Consider the following 27,936-nt stretch of genomic DNA (forward strand, 5'->3'; position numbering starts at 1 on the left):
TAATACTCCACTGTTTAATACTCCATTGCGATCTACTCCACTGTTTAATACTCCACTGTGATCTACTCCACTGTTTAATACTCCATTGAGATCTACTCCACTGTTTAATACTCCACTGTATAATATTCCACTGTGGTCTACTCCACTGTTTAATACTCCATTGCGATCTACTCCACTATTTAATACTCCACTGTTTAATATTCCACTGTGGTCTACTCCACTGTTTAATACTCCATTGCGATCTACTCCACTGTTTAATACTCCACTGTTTAATACTCCATTGCGATCTACTCCACTGTTTCATACTCCACTGTGGTCTACTCCTCTGTTTAATACTCCACTGTGGTCTACTCCACTGTTTAATACTCCACTGTTTAATACTCCACTGTGATCTACTCCACTGTTTAATACTCCACTGTGGTCTACTCCACTGTTTAATACTCCACTGTTGTCTACTCCACTGTTTAATACTCCACTGTGATCTACTCCACTGTTTATTACTCCACTGGGATCTACTCCACTGTGATCTACTCCACTGTTTAATACTCCACTGTGATCTACTTCACTGTTTAATACTCCACTGTGATCTACTCCACTGTGATCTACTCCTCTGTTTAATACTCCACTGTGATCTACTCCACTGTGATCTACTCCACTGTTTAATACTCCACTGTGATCTACTCCACTGTTTAATACTCCACTGTGGTCTACTCCACTGTTTAATACTCCATTGTGATCTACTCCTCTGTTTAATACTCCACTGTGATCTACTCCACTGTGATCTACTCCACTGTTTAATACTCCACTGTGATCTACTCCACTGTTTAATACTCCACTGTGGTCTACTCCACTGTGATCTACTCCACTGTTTAATACTCCACTGTGATCTACTCCACTGTTTAATACTCCACTGTGGTTTACTCCACTGTTTAATACTCCACTGTGGTCTACTCCACTGTTTCATACTCCACTGTGGTTTACTCCACTGTTTAATACTCCACTGTGGTCTACTCCACTGTTTCATACTCCACTGTGGTTTACTCCACTGTTTAATACTCCACTGTGATCTACTCCACTGTTTAATACTCCACTGTGGTCTACTCCACTGTGATCTACTCCACTGTTTAATACTCCACTGTGGTTTACTCCACTGTTTAATACTCCACTGTGGTCTACTCCACTGTTTCATACTCCACTGTGGTTTACTCCACTGTTTAATACTCCACTGTGATCTACTCCACTGTTTAATACTCCACTGTGATCTTCTCTTCTTCTCTGAACTTGTATGATCTACTCCAGTTTCCTCCTCTGATCTACTCTGTATACAAGATTGATGGTTCAGGATGTAAAAAGGTTGAACATGATTCAGTTTAAGGTCAAACATTGATTTTAAAGACAACAAACCTCCAGTTTGGTTGAATCTCTGTTTTACTATTTCAATGTTGTTCTTGTGGACCTGCTGATGGTTATTTAAGATATTTGTGTTTCTCTCCCAGTACTGAGGATCATCTGCTGTGGCCTGGATCATCCAGTCTTGTTTGGGTACTTTTCTCCTGGTGTTGCTGTCGTAGTGTTCCACTTCAACTCCGTCCACATAAGTGACAGAAACAAACTCTGGGAAGTTTTTAACTCCAGCAGACGCAGTGTCGAAAAACTGCATTGTGTGAATCACTGTGAGACACAAAAACAAAGTTTAGATCTTCTCTGGTTCTGATGACACAACGTTGTGATGCAGCAGAACAATCACATCTTCTACAAAGACAAAGAGGTGAAGAACAGAGGGACAGTCAGCAGTGACACAAAGTTCACGTCCACACACGGACACCAGCAGAACATCCTTCACACTTCACTCTCCAAGAACCCTGGCTAACTGGGACACAACTATAGAAGAAGAAGAAGAAGAAAGAAGAAAAAACGATTAATATTAATAACAATCTGAAATGTAATAAATATTTATAATAAAACAAATAAGGAATAAAGAGAATTAAAAGAATAAATGGATGAATTAAGAAGAAACAGGAGCAACAATGTTGAAAAAGATACTTTTTTACAAACTAAATTGAAATTGTTTTTAAAAAACACATAGATAATAAAATATTAAAACCAAGTTCATGGAACAAATCTAAGAATGATTGATAGAATAAAGATCATTGAAGGACATTAAGGTTAATGATGAACTTAAATAACATGAGTTTATATCAGTTTATAAATAACATGTTTCTGAAGATTACTGTTCAACATGATTGTAAATGTTTCATTTAGATATTTTAAGTCCAAACACAAGTTCAGAGCAGCTGCTTCACTGAGTTGCTCCAATAAACTGTGAGATGTGATAATATGTTGAAGTGAGCTGAGCTACAAGGTTGTCTGAACATGCGCACTTAAGAAATGCGACACTTTCTTTGTTTTTATTTCCTCATTTTAGTTCATGATAGACTTGTTTACTAAAGTCAAATCAATGAAAATTGTAAAAGCTCTTCTTGTGAGTCAATGAATCTCCTGATGGCAGCATCGTTTAAAAACAAGTGATCAGCTCATGAAGCAAAACTCTGGAGTCACTTTCTGTTCAGCGTCAAACAAGTTCCTCCGTCAATCAACAGAAGTGACTCAACAGCGCCACCAGGTGAGCACCTGACATTGAGCTCGGATCTACTTTTCTGTGTACGACTTCTTCACGGTTCTGAGATGAAAAGTGAATCAGTGAAACACTTTGACTCCTCTGAGAGTGAAAAGGTCATGAAGGTTGTAGTGAAGAGTATTTGGAGAAATAAAAGGTGACGCAGGTGTGAACACATGAAAGTGGAGGAAGGAGACTCACTCGCAGTTGAGCTGTGGATCCACACAACAAGCACAAACAACACCTTCTTCATCTTCAGCTCTTTTCTGGAGACTAGGATCCAACAAGTCTTCAGGTCGACGAACGAAGTACAAGTGAAAGTAAACAACAGACGCAGGAAGAAATATCTGAGCCAATGAGGATTCAGTGTGACGTCACGTCCAGATGGAAAGTCAAAGCAAACCAAACATGTTATTACGACTATTTTCTGTGACAAAAACTCCACTTTAAACTTTATTATTATTTCTTAGAGTCGTTCTTCTGAACCTTAAAGTCACGCAGAATGTGAACTATGGAATACCAGGAGTGTCAAATTAAAGTGAAGAGAAATAAAAGTGGATTGAATTGCTTTTTATTTTGACATACGATGATTTATATGTATAAACTTTCTTTCCTTCCTTTCTATTCTCTTTTATTCAGAAAAAAAAGTTTTTCTAAAATATTACTATGAAAGTAGAAAAATAAACGAGTTTTTTGTGGAGACGAGAAAAGCTTCTAGTTCCCTCTAGTGGTTCAAACATGACATTGAGCTCAAACAGTAAATACAGTTGAATGATTTTCAGTCATTTTCATCAATTCAAGAACCATTTTTATCATTATTTTACGGACAGACTTTCTGTAGTTAAAAAAACACTTGAACTATCTTCAGTTCCCTCCTGGTCAGTGAGCTCTTGGTGCTCTACGATCTCTCCAACATTGTATGGTCTCACAGGAAGTAAAACTGCCTGTTCTTGGTACTATTTACCCACAAACCTTAGCATGAACTGGCCCTCAAAAGTAAACCTGTCAGAGAAAGTAAAGGTCTCAGGCAACAGCAGGTTGAAAGTGGGGATATAAGCAGTGGAGAAAATAAAAAAAGTAACTTTCAGGTTGAATTATAGAATTAAAATATATCATTTTTACTTAAAGTATACAATATTTGATTGTTTTTTTAGTTGATAAATCTCATACAGAAATAAAGTTGTCTAATAAGCTACATTATTTAACTTCATCAAAATGTCTTTAAATCCATTTTAATTAACATTTTCAATCAGGTTTTGTTTTTACACACAAATAAATGTGATCAGTATCCGTTCATGGTGATTGTCCTTATCTGCCACAATGATTCTTCCCTGACTGAATATCTTTTGAGCGTGTTGTGTTGAGTCTGTAATGCTGCCAACAAAGTTATGAATCTACAAGTTTCCTGACACACTTCGACTAGAAATTGTTCTTGATGATAGTTTATTGAAAATAATTCTTCTCACTTTTGTTTCTTTGTCAAGATGAAACATTAAACATTTCCACATGGTTGGTTTAAACACTCAATGTGAACATTTTGGTGCATGTGTTGAACTTTCATTTGGATTAATATGTAAGTTCACAGTATTGAGGGGAGGAATATGATCAGAGTGTTGGTTTTCCATTTTAAAAGTGTAAATATTGTCTCATTCTGCACTTTGTCCAGGACGAGAACACAGTCTTCTCTTTCAGTCAGACAAGCCTACTCTTGGGATGAAGGTTTTTGATCATCCATTGTGCCGACCAAGGCTTTTCTATGGTTTTCCACCAGTGTTTCCTCTTTCCTCTTGAGAACAGTGAGGCTCGAGGGTTTGAGGTTGATTTTAGTGGCACCAGAAGCTCCAACAAATCACTGGTTCCTCAACTGGTTGGCTCTACAACAAACTGAAGAAATGCTGACTCTGCTCTCTGTTCTAATGTTGACCACAAACTGTTCTTTGTACTGTAGTTCACAGAAATAAATAATATTTTACTCAACATTATTCATTAAATGACATTTGTTTCTTATAATATTAACTTTACTCCATGTTTTGTAATAATGTAGGAACTTACTTTGAAAGCTTTATGGTTCATGTGTTTGATATAAACATACATTTCATGTTGTGTGTTTAATAGTGATGTGTTGATGAAGCCAAATGAAACAGTGTCATGTTGTTTAGAGGTCAGTAGGTGGCGCCATCAGTTTAAAAATGATGTGATGTTTCAATAGAAAAATTGTTCAAAACAATGGAGAATAGTGCAGAGACCGCCATCTAGTGGAGAAATAATGACACTGCTTCATGAAGAATACTTACAAAGTATATTATTAATTGACATTTGTTTATTCTAATATTGACTTTACTACGTGTGTTTTTTAAATAATGTAGAAACCTAGTTTGAAAGTATTGTGGTGCATGTGTTTGATTTGTAAATACATTTCAAGTTGTGTATTTAATGTGAATCACACAGTATCATGTTTGTTCAACTAAAATAAAAAATCAACCATCACTATAATAGTTTGGTGTGAGGATGGAGTGTGATGTTGGTGCAGAGTTAAGTTAAGACTATACTTTCAGGGATCATTTCTATAGTTCTTAACTTAAGAAATGTGTTTGTAAAGTGTTTGGTGTCACTAACCATGATGAAGAGTTGTGATATTCCTTCCTGAGTGTGAAGCAGACAGAGAATAATGATTCACTTCATATGTTCTCTGTCATTGATGATCCTTCTTTACTTCCTTGTGCAGTATTGAGAGGAATATGATCAGAGTGGTTGTTATGTACAATACAATATATGAAAACATTTGTATCTGTTAATCTACATCTCTACTGTCTCCTTGAGCAGATACATACAACTCTCCACTGGAGGTAGATGCTCTTGCTCATTCATTGTGGTCACTTTAATCTTTTCCACTACAGTGTTTCCTCCTCCTGCTCTTGAGGAGAGTGAGAGGTTTAAGGTTCATTTAGTGGCTCCAGCAAAAACAAGCCCTCATCTCTGTGACAGACTGCTTTGACCAGAAGAGTGGTGAAGGTCTGATGAAGCTTCATGAAGCAGTGTCATTATTTTCCACTAGATGGTGCTCTCTGCAATATTTTCCTTTGTTTTGAACAACTGTTTTAATTAAACATCACTTTTTTTTCTTCTTTCGTTTAGACAGTATTTATATTCTTACACAATTGACACCAGAGAGTTTAGTCTGAAGAATTTACTAGTTTACTGTAAATCTATTGAATTCCTAAAAAATCAGGCATCCTGGAGAAAAAAGTTCTGTTCATAAACAATGCATTTATTTATCTGATTAATTTCACAACAAAGTTATCAGCAAAAATATATCTCAACAACCATATCAGTAATAGTTGTACGTGTTTAAATATTCAGGTTTTTAACAAAATACAAACACATATCTCTACTAGTCTCACAAATCAATGAATCTGACAAATAAAAGTTTCTGCTTCTGAATCCTTTAAGCAGAAATGATGCCAAACTTGATGGTTTGTTAGAGCAAATGAATCCTAAAGCTTTAGTTAAGGATGAACTACTCTAATGGAAGTCTTCAGTGGTTCATGAGGCTTAATCTCACCATTACTGCTAAACTCATAAAGGTTTAACATTTAGTTGTTATGAACCAACAACCACTCTGATCATATTCCTCTCAATACTGCACAAGGAAGTAAAGAAGGATCATCAATGACAGAGAACATATGAAGTGAATCATTATTCTCTGTCTGCTTCACACTCAGGAAGGAATATCACAACTCTTCATCATGGTTAGTGACACCAAACACTTTACAAACACATTTCTTAAGTTAAGAACTATAGAAATGATCCCTGAAAGTATAGTATGGACCAACATCACACTCCATCCTCACACCAAACTATTATAATGACGGTTGAATCGGATTTTTTTTTCATTTCACAGTTTATAAACAACATCTATAGAAAAACAACAGGTTACCTATGTAACCTTGGTTCTACAAATGATTGTGACACTCTCTATAGGATGATTCTATGGATAACCTCTCTTGGCCCTGACTCTGAAAAAGAACAAAGCACTCACCACCTCTTTACATGTGACCTGCACTGAAACACACCAGCAATATATTCGTGCCTCTGACTTTCTTCACCGTCCTCAACTAGCAGACAAGTGGACACACTGGACAGAGTAGATGAAGATTCATCCACTCTGGACCAGAGTGAAGGGGTGGGTAGAAAGCCCAGAAGGAGACCACTCTGGTCCTCACAGTGCAGGTATGAACCTTCTAAAGAAAGAGGGTTCAAACATAGCATGACAGTTGCAATCCGTCTGATGGACAAACCAAACATGTCATCAGTACAATTAGCTGACACTGACGTGAGCAGCAGAAGCATCTTGAGGGACAAAATGTCCAAATGTCATCTGAGGCCAGAGTCTCAGTGGTCCATGAAGAAAACACTTCAGCAGTGGTAAGTAGTGATGGTCTGATGAAGCTTTATGAAGCAGTGTCATTATTTTCAGAGAACACTAGATGACGGTCTCTGCACTATTTTCTTTTTTTTCAAACTTAAGTTTTATTAGAATTTTCCACATTAAGGCAAACACACATACATCACAGAAAATAAAAAACCAACAACACAAAAACACAAAACACAAAACAAAAATAAAAAAATAAAAATGGGGGTTGTTCATGTTTCTTACATGCATCTTTCAATATATAAAGTACACACTGATACAGTCCAAGTATTTCACAGGTGTCGTTGTTGTGTAAACAGACTCCACTTTTTCCATTTTTCTATAAATTTGTCTTCTTGTGTCCTTATCCTGTGGGTTAAAAGTTCCATTTCAAAAACTCCTTTGACAATGTGAGTCCATTCTTCCACTGGTTTTCGTATTGTGCCATTTTTTGGTAATGGCCTTTTTAGCGGCTGCCACTAGTATTTTAAATAAATATTTGTCTTCCTTGTTTACAATGTTTGAATTTAAGCCCAGGTACAAAATTGAACATGCAGGTGGAATATTATAGCCCAAGATGTTTTCAACTGCTTCATGCACATCCTTCCAATATTTCCTGATTTTAGAGCAATACCAGAAAACATGAGCATCGACATTGACTTCGTTACAATCTCTCCAACACGACTGGTCCGATGACAGTTGTCTGCTTTTAATTTTTGGTGTAATGAAATATCTTATTACATTTTTCCAGCAGTGTTCCCTCCAGATACGAGAAGATGTCGTAGAATGCTGCGTCTTCCAAATATGTGACCATTCTTCTTGACTTATACTGATATGGAACTCTTTTTCCCACTTTTCCTTTACATCATTTGTTGTCTTTCCCTTAGTTTCCATCATTTGCTTGTATAATGTTGAGACAATTTTACACTTCTTGCCGTTATAGGTTCCAATCAAAGTTTGGATTATACCATTTCTGTTTTCATTCATGTTTGGTTTAATTTGTTTGTCATAGAAGTCCCGTAATTGTAAGAATCTAAAGTGGTCTCTGTTATTTAGAGAGTATATTTGTTTCAGTTCTTGGAAGCTCATCATTTTGCCATGTTTTGTGTCTGTGCATATTGCAGTTAAACCTGGATCCACTGCCTGAACTGTAAATCCAGATTATTTGGAGTGAAATTTTTATTGTATGCTATCCAACTGAATATTTTAATTTCATTTTCCAATTTGTGTTTTCTGACCACCTTGAACCACATTTCAAGTGTGAATTGACTTATTGTATCTAATTGGTTACTATATTCCTTCATGGTTTTTCTGTCTCCAATTAGACTTCGAATTTCCTGATCTCTACATTTTTCTTCTAGATTTTTCCATTTTGCGTCAAAGTGTTGGTCACACCAACTTATAATTGGTCCTATCTGGGCCGCAAGATAGTATCCTCTCATGTTTGGTAAAGCCATCCCACCTCCCTCTTTACTAATCTGTAAGGTTTCAAATGTTACTCTCGGGTTTTGTCCATTCCATATAAATCTAGAGAACAATTTGTCCCACACTCTGAATAGAATCTCTGGTACCTCAACTGGTAATGCTTGAAACAGGTAAAGTAATCTAGGTAGGATGTTCATCTTGATTGTATCTATTCTTGAACTCAAATCCAGTGTAAGGGGACCCCACTTTTCTAGGTCAGTTTTAATTTCTTTATGTAGTTTGCTATAATTTTCTTCAGACAGTTTCTTGTATTCCTTGGTCAAGGTGACCCCTAGGTATGTTATTTTTTTGGCAAACCAATTTGTGTTTAATATTATTTTGAGATTCTCAGATGGAGTAAAATTCATTGCCATAATTTGCGTTTTTGCTCAATTTAATTTGTAGCCAGAACAGGAGCCAAATGCTTCCATGTGTTGTATTACTTTTGGAATACTAGTTTCTGGTTCTTGTAAATAACATATTATGTCATCTGCAAAAAGTCCAATAATTTGTTTTTCGTGATTCATTTCTATACCTTTAAGTTCCTTGTTTTGTCGGATTGCTTGGGCCAATGGTTCGATACAAATAGCAAAAAGAGTTGGTGAGAGGCAACAACCTTGTCTTGTAGATCTTTCTAAGGTAATAGGGTCTGATAGACTAGCATTTATTCTTATTCTTGCGGTCGGCTTTTGATTGAGCGATCTAATGCATCGTATTGCTTTACTATTTAGTCCAAATTTCTCTAGTACAAGATACAGGAATGACCAATTAACGCAATCAAACGCTTTTTCTGCATCAAAGCTTATGAGGACAGCTGAGATGTTGTTACGTTCCACATGATCTATTACATGCATAGTCCTCCTAATATTGTCATGCGTTTGACGGCCCTTGATAAATCCGGTCTGATCCTCATCAATTATCTCTGTCATGAATGTGCTGTATCTTTTTGCTATGATGGAAGTGTAAAGTTTATAATCTATGTTTAATAATGAGATCGGCCTGTCGTCTTCACACTTCTCACTGGTTTTCTTTTTTGGGATAACTGAGATGATAGCTTCGCTCCAAGACGGAGGAATCACACCCTGTTCAAGAGTGTAGTTAAATGATGTGTGTAGCATCGGGGTCAGCTGTTCATTGAATGTTTTATACCATTCAGACGGTAAACCGTCACTACCTGGTGATTTATTTGATTTGAACCTTCCAATTGCTCGCTCTATTTCCACTTTTGTTATCGGTGTTGTTAGGAGGTCATTTTGCTTTGTGCCGATGCATGGTAGATCTAGTGAGTTAAGAAAAGTTTTGATTTGACTTATGTCGGCAGAAGGTGGTTGTTTATACAAATTCTCATAATCATTTCTAAATTTAGTTTCTATTTCCTCTAAATCAAAAGTGGCTTCATTTGTTAAAGCATCTCTAATTTTATGAACGGAGCGGTCGATCTGCTGTTTTTTAAGTCTTCTTGCCAAAAGTCTCGTTCCTCTTGACCCCATCTCGTAATATGACTCTTTTAAATACCTAGTTCTTTTTTCTACTTCTGAATTTAATTGTCTTTTTATGTTATCCCTGGTTTCTTGTATCTTTGGAAGTAGAGTGGGGTCCTGGCTGTTTTTGTGTTGTCGTTCTAACCTTAGTCGTTTTTCTTTCTCGTCCTTATATGCTGCTTCTCTTGTTTTTTTCAGTAAAGAGCACTTTGCTATAATATTTCCCCGCATAACTGCTTTAAGAGCATCCCACACTATTGCAGGGTTAACCTCACCATTTTCCTTTTCTTTTTCATATGTGAAAATATCATTTTTGATTTCTTCAACAAATTTTTTTGTTGTTCAGAATACCAATATTCAACCTCCACATTGTTTTTTTAACTCGTGATTTTAGTTTAATTTTGAATATTACTGGGCTGTGGTCAGATATATCCGCTTCTCCTATTACACACTGTTCTACTTTGTAAAAATCTTCTTGATTTAGAAAGAAATAGTCGATCCTTGCATAGCTTCCGTTAGGTGCAGAGTAGTGTGTGTAATCCCTGTTTTTTGGATGTAACCTTCTCCATAGATCCATCATACCGTAGTCTCTTAACATGTTTTTCATTGTTTTTGTAACATGGTTCATATTTCTTCTATTGTTGGATGGATCTAATGTACTGTTTAATACCACATTGAAGTCTCCTCCACAAATAAGTGTCCCATTCATTTCTGTTACAATATTGTCAAATACCTGTATATATATACACCAATTATTATGTTTTATATATACATATATATACTTTATATGTGTATATATAAAATATAATAATATAACAACAACAACACTTCATCAATGCTGAGGCATTATAGAGCCCTGCATGAGAGCTTGGAGACCAACGAGACAATTGAACCAACGTCAGGCAAGCTAGATGGCTTCTTTCAAATTCATTTATTTACTATACTACTGTTTGTTATTTATTTTATGTGGTCACTTACATGCAGCTTTTCTGTTTTAGGAAGCAAACTCTGGCATCGTTTAGATGCCACAGTACAGCAGACCAGGCCGAGGAATGAAACGGTTGATGCTACGGTGGCGGTGAAGACCTACCTCAACGAACACAATATTCCTAGAAACGAGGACCCCCTACAGTACTGGGCGAAATGTAAAAATATACACCCATCTCTCTTTCAGCTGGCCATGAAAATACTGTGTACCCCGGCTTCATCCGTCCCCTGCGAAAGGATTTTTTCCAAAGCCGGGGAAATAATCAGTAAAAAAAGAAACCGGCTAAAGCCCAGTACTGTGGGAAAATTGCTTTTTTTAAATAAAAAGGAATAATTATTAAAAAAAAAACAAGGTTGTCAAGCACATTTTTTAATATCAGAATCATTTGCGCACAAATATGCAATGCTCCCAATTGTCCACATGATGGCATGGTCGTGCAAATGAAGCCTCACGAGGCTTTGCTCCAAAGATGAACTACTCGGCTGGGAGGCTTCGGTGCTTCATGAGGCTTCATCTCACCATCACTACCATAGGATGTTTATATTAAACTTTGACAGAACCAACAACCACTCTGATCATATTCCTCTCAATACTGCACAAGGAAGTAAAGAAGGATCATCAATGACAGAGAACATATGAAGTGAATCATTATTCTCTGTCTGCTTCACACTCAGGAAGGAATATCACAACTCTTCATCATGGTTAGTGACACCAAACACTTTACAAACACATTTCTTAAGTTAAGAACTATAGAAATGATCCCTGAAAGTATAGTCTTAACTTAACTCTGCACCAACATCACACTCCATCCTCACACCAAACCATTACAGTGACGATCCAAAGGTGACCTTTGTGTTGAAGGAATGGCTTCATAAAAATCATTGTAAGGACCTGGAGTCTCTTAGTCAGTCTCCAGATCTAAACCTCATAGATCACAGATGTCAAATCAGTCCAGAAAAGTGCTTGTTCTTTGTAGTGTAGTTCACAGAAATAAAGAGCATTTTACTCAAAATGATTCAATAAATGACATTTGTTTCTTATAATATTGACTTTACCCCATGTGTGTGCAAGCTTTATGGTTCATGTGTTTGATATAAACATACATTTGATGTTGTGTATTTAATAGTGATGTGTTGATGAAGCCAAATGAAACAGTGTCATGTTGTTTAGAGGTCAGTAGGTGGCGCCATCAGTTTAAAAATTATGTTTCATTAGAAAAGTTGTTCAAAACAATGGAAAATAGTGCAGAGACCGCCATCTAGTGGACACTTAAAAATAATGACACTGCTTCATCAAGCTAAGAAGTACAAAGCACTTTCAATACTTACAAAGTATTTTATTAATTGACTTTTGTTTATTATAATATTGACTTTACTTTTTGTGTTTTTTAAATAGGTAGAAACCTAGTTTGAAAGTATTGTGGTGCAAACAAATGTCATTTATTGAATCATTTTGAGTAAAATGCTCTTTATTTCTGTGAACTACACTACAAAGAACAAGCACTTTTCTGGACTGATTTGACATCTGTGATCTATGAGGTTTAGATCTGGAGACTGACTAAGAGACTCCAGGTCCTTACAATGATTTTTATGAAGCCATTCCTTCAACACAAAGGTCACCTTTGGATCGTCACTGTAATGGTTTGGTGTGAGGATGGAGTGTGATGTTGGTGCAGAGTTAAGTTAAGACTATACTTTCAGGGATCATTTCTATAGTTCTTAACTTAAGAAATGTGTTTGTAAAGTGTTTGGTGTCACTAACCATGATGAAGAGTTGTGATATTCCTTCCTGAGTGTGAAGCAGACAGAGAATAATGATTGACTTCATATGTTCTCTGTCATTGATGATCCTTCTTTACTTCCTTGTGCAGTATTGAGAGGAATATGATCAGAGTGGTTGTTGGTTCATAACAACTAAATGTTAAACCTTTATGAGTTTAGCAGTAATGGTGAGATTAAGCCTCATGAACCACTGAAGACTTCCATTAGAGTAGTTCATCCTTAACTAAAGCTTTAGGATTCATTTGCTCTAACAAACCATCAAGTTTGGCATCATTTTTGCTTAAAGGATTCAGAAGCAGAAACTTTTATTTGTCAGATTCATTGATTTGTTTGACTAGTAGAGATATGTGTTTGTATTTTGTTAAAAACCTGAATATTTAGGGGCGCTGTTGAGCATAGCAATGGAGTAGACATGTTTTTTGGAGCTCCACAGAACGACTATATAAAAGTAATTTTTTCAGCGCACTTTTTGGAAAACATTCGAATTTTACCTTTGCTAAACCATATGCCTAAAAACCGAAACTTTGAAATGGCTGGTAAATCAAGCAAAGGTGGGCAAACAGCGACTCAAGCCACGAGGCCTTCGCCTTGGACGCCGACTTTAGCCCCGAGCTCCATTGAAGTAGCTTTCCTGAGAAGGAGTGTCTCCGCACCCGACGCGTCGGTCACTGAATCGCTCAAGATGGAACTACTATCTTCGGTGCGCAAGGATTTACTTGAAATCCTTCAAACAGAAGTTGGCGCAGTGTTGGAAAGTGAGATGGCGGTGATTCCAGCGGATATTGGTGCAGCGAGAGCGGAGCTCAAAGAATACAGGTCGACGATCAACTCTGAACTCTGACCTCTGAACTCTCCGCCATGAAAGCTACGGTGAAGGATGTGGAAGAAAGTTTGTCAACGTGCACGGATGATGTTGTTTCACTCAAGAAGGAGGTGAAGCGGCTCACGGGGGTCGTGGACCAACTTCACAATAAATGCGAGGACTTGGAGGCGAGGTCGCGGAGGAACAATGGAAGGATCGTCGGAATCCCGGAGACCCGTGAATGCAACACCGAGTCTGTGTCCTTCTGCAGCCTTTGATCTGAAGGACGCTCCTGGACAGAACCGTCTCTCCCCGCCTGGATCTACAGAGGGACGCCGGTCAAACACCATCATAGCCCGCGTTCACTACTTCCAAGACTGTGAAAACATCCTGAGACTCGCTCGGATCAAACAACGCATCAGTGTGGACGGAGTCAGCATCTCAGTGTTTCCTGACCCGACAAGTGTTGCCAAAGCACGCGCGGCGTTCAATGACGTCAAGAGTCGGTTTCGTGGAGTGGACGGGGTTCGCTTCGGATTTGCTTATCCTGCCCGCTTCAGAATCACCTACAAGAATGTGGAGAAATCCTTCTACTGCTGCAGAGGCGCGAGTATGTCAACAAAAACATCAGTGGAGCCTTAATTGTATTAAGTCAAGTTCTGTTGGGGCCAACTTTAGCTTCCTGAGCGTGTTAGTGCAGATACCTTTTATGGTAGGTTTATTTGTTGATGTTGTTTTTGTTTGTTTATGTTTACTCCATACAGTTACAAGTGTATTTACACCCATGTTAAAATATGAGTCACAACCCACTGTCTTTAGGTTCAACACGTTTTGCTACAAATTTTAAAAGCCTTTAAAATTATCGCCTGAGAAACATGCAAGCGTATTACATGTCGAGGAATACTGGTAGCCATGGGTAATACTAAGTGTGCAACAGCTAAATTATTAAAAATGCGAGAGAATGCAACGAAACTCAAAGAGTGCAAAATGAAACAGCGGATTCAAGGAGGTCTTGCACCTTTTCTTGATCAGGACAGTGTTCAGTGCTCAGTGTGTGGGAAAAAACCTGCGGCACTTGTTGATGCAGGGAAAATTCCTCACACGACTCTTGGTGCCATGCCAAGCAGTCAGACGTTAGACAGTGATGACGGGGGTGATGAAGGATTGTCCAGGTTGACGGGGACGACGTTGGTGGGGGGCAGGGTTGTAGATGGGGTGTGGGCGTTGACGTTGAGGAGGGGTTTGTCACAGCTCTCGGGGTCAGCTGCACACTGCGTCAGGTGGAACCAGGTGTCTCCTTTGCCTTCCAGCCGGAGGGCGTGAGACGTCCTTTCCAGTACGCGATGAGGACCAGTCCAACGTGGTTCCGTCCACTTTCGCTTGAGCACATTCAGGTAGACACACGGGGTGACCTGCAGTGGGACGGGTTGCTTGGGGACCTCTTCAGTCTGCTTGGAGAACCCTTTAGGTTTGATATTGGTAATGGAGCGTGGGGTCCTGGAAAACAGCGACCTGTGTGGAGTTCGAATGGAGAGTAGCCCGTCCGGGTATTAACAGACATTCGAACACTTATCAGTGCCATTGGTAGTGCCGCGAGCCAGTTGACTCCGGTACTTATCATGACTCGGTTGAGGTTGTCCTTCAACGTCCTGTTCATTTTCTCCACCTGTGCCTGTGACTGGGGGTGGTAAACAGAACCAAACTTGTGTTTGAGGCCCAATTGGCGCTCCACCTGTTGTAAGTGGGTGTTCTTGAAATGCGTGCCATTGTCACTTTTCAGACAATGGGGAAAACCATGAGTTGGAATGTAATGTTTAACCAAATGTTTAGAGACGCTTTTTGCATCTTCTTTCCGGCAAGGATATGCTTCTGGCCATCCTGAGTAGGCGTCCACCATCACCAACAGGTACCTGTATCCAGAAACTGGGACCAACATGTCAGTATAGTCGATAACAACCATTTGTCCTGGAAAGAAAACTGAAGGGTGTGTTAGTCCTGGTAGTGGTTTGAGAGTAGGCCTAATTGCAGCTTGATTGCAAACATTACACGAGATTAGTGCTTGTTTCACCATTTGGTTTTTAAATGGATGCCACCAATTGTCCAATCTTCGAATTGTTTCTTCTCTGCCTACATGTGTAGGACCATGTGCCTCAAGGATTAGAGATTTCAGATAGGCTACTGGTGCAGCCGGGCGTCCCCTTTTACACCAGACACCTTCTTCTGTTTTCCCTGAGCCTTGATTTATCCACATTGAAATTTCTTCAGGTGATGCTTGAGATTGAATGTGAAGAATTTTTGACCAAGATGACTGCTCATCCATTTCTTCAGCTGGAACCACCATCATTTGCCCTTGTGGCTGATAACCCGCGGTTTGTTTTGCCAATGCATCTGCCGCGCGATTACCTTTTGATATTTTGTCCGATTGAATGTCCTTTTAAATATATAACACCACTATGTTCCTTCTTTTAGCATTAAGTAAAGTCTTATTAGTTTGAGGGAAGTTGTATTTATCTTAAATCATGATTTCTTGTGTTTGGTAATTTACACATCTTAACTATATCACCACATGTCCAAAGAGTAGTTTCCTAAACTACATTTAAACTTGCTAGTCAAGTTTTAGCTTTACTCATGCTGGCTCATGTTTCTTGTTTACCTTCTATGATATATTTAAGTCTGCAGTGGACAGTGGCTTCTTATTTCTCCCTCACTGGAGCTTCTCAACACCACCTCTAACAGGATAAGAATGATCAGAAGTTATGAGAAGGTCAGTTTTGAATCTATTCAGGTGATGATGAGGATATTGTGTGTGTGTCACGAGTTGTGTATTCATAACTTTGATCTGTGGATGTCTGTTAAAGTTTGTCATGTGTTTGTTTTTTTTATCTCTGAGCTCAGTGTTATTTGTAATATCTATGTGAATGTCCGAGAGTATTGTGTGAGTTCAAATGTGTTTTATGAATGTAATGGTTAATTAGATCAGGTGTGAGTCATAGCTCTTTAATTATTTACCCACAACAGAAATACAGTATCTATTCTAGATTACTCTTTTGCTTATCTTAACTAGGTTCAAATATTCACTTCAAGGAGATTTCCTATTAGTCTATAGTTATTTGGTTTATTCTTCTAGAGAGAAGAATGTCATATTTATATTTCTCAGTGTTTCTTTTAATTTATCTCTTAATCTATTATTTTTTTCTTTGACCTTTCCTCCTACAGTATTTTAGTCTCTATAGTCTAGTCTCTGGAGGTGACAAGTCAGCAGCTCTAGACAGAGTCACTTTTAATTAGTTTAAATAAAATTCTGCATCAGTCGACCACACAAGTTTTTGTTTAGTTTTCTTATGGCTGCTTTCTTCATAGCTCTGAGTGGAGCAATCAGAGTATGTTATTCTGGGATTTACTTTTTTACTGTTACATTTTAGACTCAGGAAGATATGTCTCTTACAGGCTAGATTTGTCTACTTTTTCGTCAAATCACAAACAACTTTGCATTTCTTAATCATGTGTCTCAGGGCCCTGTTATAATATCTATATAATATATATATATATATATAATATATAGAACCTAGCTTCTCCACCAGCAACCACAGCAGAGCAACACGAGAGACAGAAGTGTCAGAGAGCATAGAGAACCTTGTTCGTTTGTTAGTTCTGCAGCCTCACCATCAGGACCACAAAAATGTCACGCAGACAAGAGTCAAGTTCATGTTTGTGACCAGATCGTGCCATTTGTCTTCATAATCACGTTCATCATCATCCCAGACATAGTTCTTAGTGCAGTGTGGGGGGTCCAAAGGTGGATCATAGGAATGAAGTCTCAAAAGTCTTTTCAAGATCAGAGAAATCAGATGTTCAATCACGTTGAACCAGTACAGCTCCTCCCTCTCTGGAGCAGAAGTTCATTCTTGGTGGAGAGTTGTTGAGGTTGAGTTCTTGTTTGTTCAGCTCAGAAAGATTGCTTCAACTGTAGGTGTCATCAATAGGGAACTGGACCAAAGTTCCTGGACTAAAAGCCAAAAATGCGCCATTGTTGACCAACATTCTTTGTTTGTTTCCATCCCCTCGTCCTCTTCTCCTGCCACACCCATGCACTCCAGCCAGTGGCCAATAGGGAGCTATGATAGGAGCCTAGAACTATCATCAACTATCATCTCTCTATTTTTAGAGAAGCTCTTTTAAGTCTTTAAGTTGAATCCTAATTAGCTGTATCTGGCTAGCTCAAGAGTTCAATAAGGGCACTTTGTGTAATTAATTACCATTAAGTTAAAACAGAGTTTAAAGTTTCCTATTTTTCTTCCCTGTCAGGAGCTTTAACTTGTCACCTGTAGTAATAGTTACTTTTGTCTTGTCAATAAATGAATAGAACAAATTAATAATAATATTAATGATATTAATAATAATGCTAAAAATAATAATAATAATAATAAGTAAAGAAGCGATTATCAAAAAATAATTAAATGAAAATATAAAAGAGGAAGAATTTAAAAATCTAAATTAAGAACCAAAACTTCAATTAACTAATTAAAATCCATTATAAAATCCGAGATAATAATAAAAATAAAACAAATAAAAATAAAATGGAATAATTTGAAAATAATAAATGCAATTAGATCTAATCACATATATACTAATTAATTAAAATGATTCAAGTCAAAACAATTGTCAATTAACAACTTAGTATTTATTTTTTATTATTTATTTAACTTCCTAATTAGTTGCATATATATATAGCACAATTGACAAAGAGGAATAAGAGTGACCGTCTAAAGACCAAATACAAGATCTAACTTAATATTCCTCCAATAATTAAAAGATAAAAATCCCATCCTTAATTTACTAAAAATAGTAAATTTATGACTAATTGTAAAAATAATAAAATTGATTTAAAGTAATAATTGAAAAATTAAGAAAACAGAATAAACTGCAATTGATTAAATTAATTAGTAATTAAATAATTACACCAATTGAGTCAGAACAGAAGTCAATTAAGAAGTAAACAAAGAGCAAACCAGCAGGGGGCAGCATAGCAAATACAACACCAAAGATCAGAAATTGAGAGAAGAAGAAGAGAAAACAGGAACTAGATATCAACAAACGTACACACGTGCAAGCAGTCAGTGACACACTTGTTTCAGATAAGCAGTATTAGCTTTAGACAAAACACAAAAGTTACACACAATGTGACCAATTGTGAGTTGATCGATTGACGATGTAGCAGAAGGAGAAAATTGAAATGTGAGTTGGTTTGTTTTTCTTCTTAAACCCATTATACCACTAATTAACTGTATATTCATATATACCATAATTAAGTAATCAAACCCAATAGTGAATAGAATTCAAGATGACGTAAGAATGTGCGTCTAGAGACACATGAATACAACGGGAGGGTCGGTGAGGAAAAGAAGGAAGTCTTAGAAGTTCAACCTCCAAGCGAAACCACTCCCACCAACAAGGAAAAAACTCTTTCGGAGCTCATTCGAACTTGAAGCAGCTGACAAGTAACAACGTCTGCCAAGCAGCAGTGTTCTTATCAGCAAGAGATAGTGTCCAAAGACACACGAACCTGGACTCTCAGCTGAGTCACAGAAAGTCAGAGATCTCACACAAATGAATGCTAATTTTTACAAGTATCGCAGCGAGAAAAATATTCAAAAGATACAAACATACAGACACAGACAATTTAAACAAACAACACGACGACAACAGTATTTTACCAAAACAGGCCAGAGAGACAAACTATGCTACGTGGAACGAGACTCTAGTCCTGCCTGTCGTGTCTAAAGTGTTGAAGTCATAATGGCAGGAGAACCCCTCGACCGCTCAATTAGCTTCCAAACACCCTGGATAGGAGACCCCTCAACTCATCCATTCTATTTCAACCCCTGTCGAACTAACTCTAAACTAATCACCAATGAGAATTTATCCATCACCGTGATGGTTCGGAAAAATTAACTAGCCCTAACTATACTGCCAAATTTTTGTGGAGACCCCTCGACACCGAACACAATGAGATCTAACTGGCCTACACACCGGCTGGCAGAGTCTTCAGAACAGGATATTGGGAGAGACCCCTCCATCACCACATATCCCCCAATTTATGATAGCTACTTGGCTTACTGAAAAAGTACGTCTACCATAATCACCCATTGGCCAAGCATCCTAACTAGTTTAGGAATCTGGAAAAACGTCAGATGCCCTGTAGAGGGAGCCAGCTACACTCCACCCCTACTCAGAATTCCCCAGGGTTACCCGGTCGTGTAACCGTCTCCTCTGCCCATCAATTCAACTTAAAATCTAATCAACGTTTTTTTTTTTTTTCCTTTTTTCAACGATGCTTCTTCTTCCCGAACACGATAATGTCGTCTACACTTAATACAACAACAAACAGCAACAGACAATGCAATACCTCAAAAACCAGCATCAGCTTTAAGAAAGCACTATTAAAAAATATAATCTAAATTTGTGACAGAACCAGAGACTTACGTTTATTCTTCCAGGCAACCAAAACTAATATAAAATATATATGTAATCTTTTCCTAACCAAATATAAACTTAATTTTAGATTATAAATCTATGAGGAAAATAAGATACAATCTTTCTCCCCTGATTCTTGAAGTAAGGTATCGTGGGATCCCTGGTTGCCTGGAGAACAATCAGCTCAGAGTTCGTCTCGGAATCGAAAAGGCCTTGTTTCAACTTTCCTTTCCAATCTTCCCCCGCCTCTTTCTCAGAGGGCGGGATTGACTCCACCCCTTTGATACCAGCAGCTGTACTTCCTGTAACTGATTTAGTCACAAGCAGAGCAGTGGACAGATGCAACCATCTTACCAAACATTTTGTGTCTTGAAGATTTTTCACTCTTCCTGCTCTATTTCTCCCTTTCAATGTTAATTTCGAAGTGCCTTCCGCCTCCATTTCGTTTATTCTTCCGATAAGCTTGTGTTCTACTCTATTCAACACATCAGTTAGAAGATGAATAGAACTGTTTTGAGGAAGGTAACCTGCATTTTGAGTCTCTGTAAACCATTTCACCATTTTTGCTTTTTTTTTCATCTCGTTCATTTGGCGCAAAATTTCCACTATAGACCTGAACTGCGGCCTGTAACTGATCTGACAAAGACATTTTTTGAGGATGCGGGACACATCTCGACCAATCAATCCAATTTGTAGAAAGATTAAATTCTTTCTGTAATTTACTCGACATTTTAGTTTGGATTTATTTTTATAGTACTTCTAAAATTTTAACAGTTTTTCTTAGTCTAGTTATGATACCAATGAGACCAGTATTTCCGGACTACGCCCTAGTTCCTGTTTTTTTTTTATGTTCAAAATTGTATATTTATCCTACAATTATTTTCACATACAACAATACAATATTTAAAAACCTTTTATTTATCAATTTGTCCCCCGAGCACGACGGTATTCAACACGAGAATATGGGACCAGTTAACTTTTCCTCCGACCACGACGGTATTCAACACGAGAATATGGGACCAGTTAACTTTTCCTCCGAACACGACGGTATTCAACACGAGAATATGGGACCAGTTAACTTTTCCTCCGAACACGACGGTATTCAACACGAGAATATGGGACCAGTTAACTTTTCCTCCGAACACGACGGTATTCAACACGAGAATATGGGACCAGTTAACTTTTCCTCCGAACACGACGGTATTCAACACGAGAATATGGGACCAGTTAACTTTTCCTCCGAACACGACGGAATTCAACACGAGAATATGGGACCAGTTAACTTTTCCTCCGAACACGACGGTATTCAACACGAGAATATGGGACCAGTTAACTTTTCCTCCGAACACGACGGTATTCAACACGAGAATATGGGACCAGTTAACTTTTCCTCCGAACACGACGGAATTCAACACGAGAATATGGGACCAGTTAACTTTTCCTCCGAACACGACGGTATTCAACACGAGAATATGGGACCAGTTAACTTTTCCTCCGAACACGACGGAATTCAACACGAGAATATGGGACCAGTTAACTTTTCCTCCGAACACGACGGTATTCAACACGAGAATATGGGACCAGTTAACTTTTCCTCCGAACACGACGGAATTCAACACGAGAATATGGGACCAGTTAACTTTTCCTCCGAACACGACGGTATTCAACACGAGAATATGGGACCAGTTAACTTTTCCTCCGACCACGACGGTATTCAACACGAGAATATGGGACCAGTTAACTTTTCCTCCGAACACGACGGTATTCAACACGAGAATATGGGACCAGTTAACTTTTCCTCCGAACACGACGGTATTCAACACGAGAATATGGGACCAGTTAACTTTTCCTCCGAACACGACGGTATTCAACACGAGAATATGGGACCAGTTAACTTTTCCTCCGAACACGACGGAATTCAACACGAGAATATGGGACCAGTTAACTTTTCCTCCGAACACGACGGTATTCAACACGAGAATATGGGACCAGTTAACTTTTCCTCCGACCACGACGGTATTCAACACGAGAATATGGGACCAGTTAACTTTTCCTCCGAACACGACGGTATTCAACACGAGAATATGGGACCAGTTAACTTTTCCTCCGAACACGACGGAATTCAACACGAGAATATGGGACCAGTTAACTTTTCCTCCGAACACGACGGTATTCAACACGAGAATATGGGACCAGTTAACTTTTCCTCCGAACACGACGGAATTCAACACGAGAATATGGGACCAGTTAACTTTTCCTCCGAACACGACGGAATTCAACACGAGAATATGGGACCAGTTAACTTTTCCTCCGAACACGACGGAATTCAACACGAGAATATGGGACCAGTTAACTTTTCCTCCGAACACGACGGAATTCAACACGAGAATATGGGACCAGTTAACTTTTCCTCCGAACACGACGGAATTCAACACGAGAATATGGGACCAGTTAACTTTTCCTCCGAACACGACGGAATTCAACACGAGAATATGGGACCAGTTAACTTTTCCTCCGAACACGACGGAATTCAACACGAGAATATGGGACCAGTTAACTTTTCCTCCGAACACGACGGTATTCAACACGAGAATATGGGACCAGTTAACTTTTCCTCCGAACACGACGGAATTCAACACGAGAATATGGGACCAGTTAACTTTTCCTCCGAGCACGACGGTATTCAACACGAGAATATGGGACCAGTTAACTTTTCCTCCGAACACGACGGAATTCAACACGAGAATATGGGACCAGTTAACTTTTCCTCCGAACACGACGGAATTCAACACGAGAATATGGGACCAGTTAACTTTTCCTCCGAACACGACGGAATTCAACACGAGAATATGGGACCAGTTAACTTTTCCTCCGAACACGACGGAATTCAACACGAGAATATGGGACCAGTTAACTTTTCCTCCGAACACGACGGAATTCAACACGAGAATATGGGACCAGTTAACTTTTCCTCCGAACACGACGGTATTCAACACGAGAATATGGGACCAGTTAACTTTTCCTCCGAACACGACGGTATTCAACACGAGAATATGGGACCAGTTAACTTTTCCTCCGAACACGACGGAATTCAACACGAGAATATGGGACCAGTTAACTTTTCCTCCGAGCACGACGGTATTCAACACGAGAATATGGGACCAGTTAACTTTTCCTCCGAACACGACGGAATTCAACACGAGAATATGGGACCAGTTAACTTTTCCTCCGAGCACGACGGTATTCAACACGAGAATATGGGACCAGTTAACTTTTCCTCCGAACACGACGGTATTCAACACGAGAATATGGGACCAGTTAACTTTTCCTCCGAACACGACGGAATTCAACACGAGAATATGGGACCAGTTAACTTTTCCTCCGAGCACGACGGTATTCAACACGAGAATATGGGACCAGTTAACTTTTCCTCCGACCACGACGGTATTCAACACGAGAATATGGGACCAGTTAACTTTTCCTCCGAACACGACGGTATTCAACACGAGAATATGGGACCAGTTAACTTTTCCTCCGACCACGACGGTATTCAACACGAGAATATGGGACCAGTTAACTTTTCCTCCGACCACGACGGTATTCAACACGAGAATATGGGACCAGTTAACTTTTCCTCCGAACACGACGGTATTCAACACGAGAATATGGGACCAGTTAACTTTTCCTCCGAACACGACGGTATTCAACACGAGAATATGGGACCAGTTAACTTTTCCTCCGACCACGACGGTATTCAACACGAGAATATGGGACCAGTTAACTTTTCCTCCGAACACGACGGTATTCAACACGAGAATATGGGATCAGTTAACTTTTCCTCCGAACACGACGGAATTCAACACGAGAATATGGGACCAGTTAACTTTTCCTCCGAACACGACGGAATTCAACACGAGAATATGGGACCAGTTAACTTTTCCTCCGACCACGACGGTATTCAACACGAGAATATGGGACCAGTTAACTTTTCCTCCGAACACGACGGTATTCAACACGAGAATATGGGACCAGTTAACTTTTCCTCCGAACACGACGGTATTCAACACGAGAATATGGGACCAGTTAACTTTTCCTCCGAACACGACGGTATTCAACACGAGAATATGGGACCAGTTAACTTTTCCTCCGAACACGACGGTATTCAACACGAGAATATGGGACCAGTTAACTTTTCCTCCGAACACGACGGAATTCAACACGAGAATATGGGACCAGTTAACTTTTCCTCCGAACACGACGGTATTCAACACGAGAATATGGGACCAGTTAACTTTTCCTCCGACCACGACGGTATTCAACACGAGAATATGGGACCAGTTAACTTTTCCTCCGAACACGACGGAATTCAACACGAGAATATGGGACCAGTTAACTTTTCCTCCGACCACGACGGTATTCAACACGAGAATATGGGACCAGTTAACTTTTCCTCCGAACACGACGGTATTCAACACGAGAATATGGGACCAGTTAACTTTTCCTCCGAACACGACGGTATTCAACACGAGAATATGGGACCAGTTAACTTTTCCTCCGAACACGACGGTATTCAACACGAGAATATGGGACCAGTTAACTTTTCCTCCGAACACGACGGAATTCAACACGAGAATATGGGACCAGTTAACTTTTCCTCCGAACACGACGGTATTCAACACGAGAATATGGGACCAGTTAACTTTTCCTCCGAACACGACGGTATTCAACACGAGAATATGGGACCAGTTAACTTTTCCTCCGAACACGACGGAATTCAACACGAGAATATGGGACCAGTTAACTTTTCCTCCGAACACGACGGAATTCAACACGAGAATATGGGACCAGTTAACTTTTCCTCCGAACACGACGGTATTCAACACGAGAATATGGGACCAGTTAACTTTTCCTCCGAACACGACGGAATTCAACACGAGAATATGGGACCAGTTAACTTTTCCTCCGAACACGACGGAATTCAACACGAGAATATGGGACCAGTTAACTTTTCCTCCGAACACGACGGAATTCAACACGAGAATATGGGACCAGTTAACTTTTCCTCCGAACACGACGGAATTCAACACGAGAATATGGGACCAGTTAACTTTTCCTCCGAGCACGACGGAATTCAACACGAGAATATGGGACCAGTTAACTTTTCCTCCAAACACGACGGAATTCAACACGAGAATATGGGACCAGTTAACTTTTCCTCCGAACACGACGGAATTCAACACGAGAATATGGGACCAGTTAACTTTTCCTCCGAACACGACGGAATTCAACACGAGAATATGGGACCAGTTAACTTTTCCTCCGAACACGACGGAATTCAACACGAGAATATGGGACCAGTTAACTTTTCCTCCGAACACGACGGAATTCAACACGAGAATATGGGACCAGTTAACTTTTCCTCCGAACACGACGGTATTCAACACGAGAATATGGGACCAGTTAACTTTTCCTCCGAACACGACGGAATTCAACACGAGAATATGGGACCAGTTAACTTTTCCTCCGAACACGACGGAATTCAACACGAGAATATGGGACCAGTTAACTTTTCCTCCGAACACGACGGAATTCAACACGAGAATATGGGACCAGTTAACTTTTCCTCCGAACACGACGGAATTCAACACGAGAATTACGGAACAAGCCAACACCTCTAATCTTCTATTCAATATTTTTCAACAATTGTTCACCTCGAGGACTTCTAAAAATTTAAAAAACTTGCCACAATAATACTTGTACCACTATTCCAACACGAGGATATAGTAATATTTCACAATTCTCACTACTCCAACACGAGGACGTAGTATTTTCAAAAACACAAGAAGTCTTCACAACTATTCCAACACGAGGATATAGTAATATTTCACAATTCTCACTACTCCAACACGAGGACGTAGTATTTTCAAAAACACAAGAAATTTTCACAACTATTCCCACACGAGGATATAGTAATTTCTTTTAGACACTTTTCATCACATACATTCAATACCTTAACACATTTTGACAGACCTTGGAGATAGGAAAACCTTTACCCACACAGAGAGAGGTAAAGACTCGTTTAAAAGTAAATGAATTCGATGGTTTTTTACCTTATCTTACTCGGCACCTCGAGTCCACCTCCCCCAGAATGGGATCCGGCTCCTCCGAACCCTCTCTCTCAAAGGATCCTGTTCGTGACGCCAATTGAAGTAGTCGAGCAGATTCGTTGGATCCTTTGGGTAGAGAGACAGAGTCCGTGAAGTCAGGCAAAAAGGTTTATTAAGAAGTTACACAAGATGTATAACAACGAGAGGTGCGCAGAGCTCTGAGTTACGAGTGTGAACAAACGCACATATATTCTTACAAGGCCGTTATCTTACAAGGCCGTTGTCTGTCTACTGTTGCACACAAGTCCTTATAAGGTAACATCCAGATGGTGTTATGTCTGACTAATGGGGTGAAAGTTACAGACAGAAGTTATTGACACGTTTCCTGAGTGTTCGGGCTTGACCTTTATTGAATAGAACACTCAGTGCGTGTCACCCGAACAAATACAGGTGATAAGGATATGCAAACAGATTGACAGAAATATAATGAGGCTTCAATATCTTAAACCTGAAAGAGACTATTTTGCATGAGCCCACGGATGCTAGTGAAGAGCAGTTAGCTCTAGACGGAAGGAAGAATGCTGACTTCTATGCCGAACTGATAAGACTGATAGATGATAAAAGTCTATCTCTAATCAGACATGACGCTGCTGATAAAGGCAGGGAGGCACTGAAGATATTGAAAGAACATTATTCTGGAAAAAGCAAGCCAAGAATAATAAGTTTATACACATCGTTGACCAAGCTGCGGATGGCAGACAACGAAAGTGTCACAGGCTATATTATAAGAGCGGAAAATATTATCACTGCTTTGAGAAATGCAGGTGAAGCTATGAGTGATGGACTAATCATAGCCATGATACTTGGTGGACTACCGGACATGTTCAGGCCTCTAGCTGTCCATGTGACACAAAATGAAGACCAAGTTACATTCACAGACTTTAAGAGGAGGCTGAGAATCTATGAAGAAGCTGAAAAGATGAAAACGGCTGAATCAACGGACAATGTAATGAAAACACACATAAAACATAGCAAGCAAAATATGAATACACACTTTAATAACAAAAGACATGAAGATGTAAGTGTGACATGCTACAGGTGTGGAATAAAAGGACACATAGCAAGACAATGTACGCGAAAATTGTGGTGCAGTTACTGTAAAAGCAACACACATAAAGAATCCCTGTGCAAGAACGAGGGAGATCAAGATGGTGCCAGAAAAGTTGCAGAGAAAGAGCAAGAAGGTGATGACGACCATCTCTTCATGGCGAAACATACAAAGACTGAGAGACCAGCAGACAACATAAAGATGAAAAGCATCATGGTGGATGGAGGAGCAACCTCTCACATCTTGAACGACATGAGCAAGTCTGTGAGTTTCGACGACACATTTCAGCCAGAGACCCACGCAGTCGAGCTGGCAGATGGGACCGAGTGCAACGGAATCGCCCAACGCAGAGGGACCGCTGTGATTCATCTCCTGGACAGCACCGGACGACAACACAGAGCACAGCTTCGGCAAGCACTCTACATGCCAACGTACCCCCAAGACATCTTCTCAGTGGCGAGAGCAGCGAATGGAGGAGCAACAGTCACGTTCAAGAAAAAGAACAGTCACATGATCACAAAAGATGGCAGCAGGTTTGACATTCATGAAAGTGGCAATTTGTATTATTTATCAACTGTTGAACAGAGTGTTGATAAATGTAAAGTGTCCCACGACATACAAACCTGGCATGAGATTATGGGTCATTGCAATTATGAAGATGTACAAAAATTACAAGGTGTTGTAAAAGGCATGGTGATAAATG

General features: G+C 39.2%; 4 non-coding genes and 1 pseudogene across 4 annotated transcripts; 2 read left to right on the forward strand and 3 right to left on the reverse strand.

Annotated features, from left to right (window-relative positions):
• Nucleotides 1–5,485, reverse strand: part of LOC148074882 (serine/threonine-protein kinase B-raf-like) — a 56,890-nt pseudogene extending 51,405 nt beyond the window's left edge.
• LOC148074886 (small nucleolar RNA U3) lies at nt 5,157–5,369 on the forward strand. The gene has a single exon (XR_015711903.1). It is a non-coding gene; the product is annotated as a small nucleolar RNA U3 (small nucleolar RNA).
• A 745-nt stretch (nt 5,486–6,230) lies between the features above and the next one.
• LOC148074887 (small nucleolar RNA U3) lies at nt 6,231–6,443 on the reverse strand. The gene has a single exon (XR_015712008.1). It is a non-coding gene; the product is annotated as a small nucleolar RNA U3 (small nucleolar RNA).
• Nucleotides 6,444–11,526: 5,083 nt separating this feature from the next.
• Nucleotides 11,527–11,739, reverse strand: LOC148074888 (small nucleolar RNA U3). The gene has a single exon (XR_015711904.1). It is a non-coding gene; the product is annotated as a small nucleolar RNA U3 (small nucleolar RNA).
• A 906-nt stretch (nt 11,740–12,645) lies between these two features.
• On the forward strand, nt 12,646–12,858 carry LOC148074889 (small nucleolar RNA U3). The gene has a single exon (XR_015711968.1). It is a non-coding gene; the product is annotated as a small nucleolar RNA U3 (small nucleolar RNA).
• Nucleotides 12,859–27,936: the final 15,078 nt, after the last annotated feature.

This window comes from Callionymus lyra, chromosome 7 (genome assembly GCF_982586985.1).
Source record: "Callionymus lyra chromosome 7, fCalLyr1.hap1.1, whole genome shotgun sequence".
Classification (NCBI taxonomy): domain Eukaryota; kingdom Metazoa; phylum Chordata; class Actinopteri; order Syngnathiformes; family Callionymidae; genus Callionymus; species Callionymus lyra.